Source organism: Malurus melanocephalus, unplaced genomic scaffold, assembly GCF_030028575.1.
Source record: "Malurus melanocephalus ecotype Western Australia unplaced genomic scaffold, MMel_1.1 scaffold_332, whole genome shotgun sequence".
NCBI classification, from domain to species: Eukaryota; Metazoa; Chordata; class Aves; order Passeriformes; family Maluridae; genus Malurus; species Malurus melanocephalus.
The window spans coordinates 686,793-689,879 of NW_026623564.1; the positions used below are offsets into that span (position 1 = coordinate 686,793).

A 3,087-nucleotide genomic window follows, 5' to 3' on the forward strand; every position below is an offset into this window, starting at 1 on the left:
AAAAAAAAAAACTCTTAAATGCTATTCAAAAAGCAAAAGCTCCAGACTCATACTAACATTCATTCCTAGTAACACAAACTATCAAAGAAAACAGGTCTGAATATGAAAACAGCTGTGTCTTCAACATACAGAACCTTTTCATTCCAACAAAATAAAGAAAAGCTACTACRTTAACTGCCTGCTTCCTTTATGCAACTTACATGTTCTTCTCCCATACCTTAAATCCTCGTCCATTATTTATGTCCTATTTGGCTTGCTCCTTTACGTAACACCTAGGAGAAAGACTGTGGGTTACCCCATTTTTCTGCCTTTACAGCTGTGTCTTGCTGAGAAGAAGGGAGGAAGGAAGAGGTACTTTCTAAACCACCAGAAAAATGAGAGAAGTATTCAGCTTGGAAATGTAAATCCTCCTGCCCCCTTCTGAAGTATGCCGAACCAGCCTCTCCACAGCTCATGTCATCTAAAGGCCACAGGAGTTCTCTAAAGATATTGTTGTTAAGAGGATTTAGCCCCTTTTAAAAATGACTTAACATGTGGGTGGTGTCTCCATTTAAGTATTTTCTCATGGCTAAGAAAATGGCCCTCTTCTTAAAGGCTTATCTTTATAACCCAAAGACAGTAAGAAATTCTGYATTTGAATTAGAAACATTTTGAGCAGCTTGCTTTTATAGCAGCCCCAATTCTGAGTACAGGGATTTGCAAATGGTAGTGACTTTCTCACACCAAGTGAGAAATGCTTTTAGGGTACCTCATCAAACATTAATTTCTTCTGCTTTATCATGAGGATCCAAGCTGATTCACAAACTCATTGACACTAAAACAGCATGGTGCCAAAACTCCTGTGCCACATCCCTGGCCACCACTTTCCCTTGATGGTCCCTGGCACTTCCCAGACCTGCCATTAGCTGGTTTAACCTGCTTGCCCAGCAGAAAATATTTATTTAGGTCAGGGTTAATTTTCCATCCTGGGAAGCCTAAGATTCCAGAAGGGAAATGGCACCAGCCCCCAGCAGGGTGCAGGAGAGCATGAGAGGATGCAGGACCACTGACYGCTTGCCACAGCACTGACCATGTCTCCAGAAGCTCAGGCTCTCCCCAGGGATGCAAGATGATGGCTGTTTTGCAAGGGTTAATTTGTCATTGCTGCTTGTTTTTAAGCCATGGCAGGGGGTCAGATCCACCCAGGGACACTTTCCATTAAATCCCCAGGGATGGTGCGAAAGCTCCTCAAGTTGAAAGGGCAGGCAGACTGGGTCACAGCCTCCCAGAGCCAGGGCTCTCCAAGGTGCAAGGGCCAGGTTAGCAACCTTTAGCCACGACAGGTGGCAACAGCAACGGCTCTGGATGCTATGGAGAYATTTGCTTGGGACATGGAAGAGTGTGCAAATTCCCATCAGTGTGGGGCTGGAGAGGCCTGTTGTTACAGACTAGGCCATTTTTCAAGGCTTTTCCAGAGCATTACAACTACACAACCACAGATAAAATAACTAACAAATTCCCAAAGGCAAGCCGCTTACTTGGGCCAAAGAACCTTTTTAATTTGCTCATACATTGTACATCTCCCAGAACAGCCTAAACTATACTGCTGTACAGACTCTTTCCCAGTCATACCATAGTTTATATTTGGAAGTGATGGGTGGGCTGCCAGTGCAGTTACATCTGCAAGGCAAGAGTATTTTCATAATCCTAACCAGTGCAGGTGTGCTGGCCCAATTTTAGACTTATCCCTAYAGTCTTTTGCATAGCAGGGCCTTGTTTTCAGCTGAGGGTCTCAGACTCCATCCACTACTTGCAACTCAACTAATCAAGAGCTACAATTATATCAGTGCTATCTGCCTGAGCTCACTGCCTCAACTACCCAGCATTTCCTCACTTCTCTCACCAGTCCGCAATATTWGTTTCTCAAAAATACTTCACTAGGAACCAAGGGGAAATCACCCTCACCTCCCAGTTCCAGAAAATCCTTCATGACTTTCGAGAAAACCTGGAAGATGGAAACCTTTGAAAGGGCTGGATAAGTGTCCCTGCCAAGCAGTTTGTGGCACAGGAAGACAAGGCAGATCGCTTCAGCCTGCCTTCTCAAAACGTGGGTCTGCAGCAGCCCRGCACCAAGAGGGGCACTCACATGAGCACGGCTGTCAGGGCACAGCAGGATGCACATGGTGTGTGCCATGGGTGGCTTATCGCCCTGGGAGGGTGCCAGCCACAGGCTGGATACTGCTGGCCTGACCACTCTCCCTTCCCAATCCCACACCTCTTCCCCAAGTTAATATGGGGGCTGAGCATGTACAGCAAACTCACAACTTGCGTGAGGACTTCTTTGCAGGCAGAGCCCAAAATTACTTTGCCCGCTTCCAAACGTTCAAGGTGGAAATAAGCCTTCCCAGGTTTTTAAGGCCAGGAATTTCCTTTCATCAGAAAGGTGAGCAGCATGCAAACAAAAAAAAAAAAGGCACTAAAATCGTTCTTATAGGACCCATTAATGAGAAAATTTAGGAGTTCCTATGACATCAACATCCCTCCCACAAAGCCAAAAAAGCCTGTATAATTATTCTCCCAGAATCATCGTGTAACATATGCTCCTCTTTGAATTCACTTACCACCACCTTCTAGGAATCAACCTTCACACAGGACAGCCAAATATTTACAAAGTGGCCTGCAGTAGCCTGCTTGACACTGAGTGCCATTAGGATATGCTGAAGACCAAGAGCACCCCAAAAAAAAAAATCAAAAATCTTTTACAGCGAAGAAACTTATTTCAAAATGAAAAAATAATAATTATTAAAAATAAAAGCTTAGGATGGGATTTAATAAGCCTTGAAACTTCTACCACTAGCTCAGCAACCAACACCTGCAAAAACCCACACAAGAGGAAGCTCATGCCATCCTCACGGGTCTTCCAGCTGTTCTCAAAGCTCTTGCAGAAGTATTTCAGAATTACAGCACCATCCCATACCTGGACCATCACCGACTGAATACAGGGAAGAGGGGGCGGGGGGAAGGGATGTTAAACCCTCTTTTGCCCTGGCAGGGGCGCAGCGGGGCCAGAGAGGGAGAGGTGGGAAGGAGTTTAGCAATCCCACGCCG

General features: G+C 45.4%; 1 protein-coding gene across 2 annotated transcripts in view; it reads right to left on the reverse strand.

Annotated features, from left to right (window-relative positions):
• The window catches only part of E2F3 (E2F transcription factor 3), a 42,123-nt gene that overhangs the window by 37,545 nt on the left and 1,491 nt on the right, over positions 1–3,087 (reverse strand). The window lies entirely within an intron of this gene.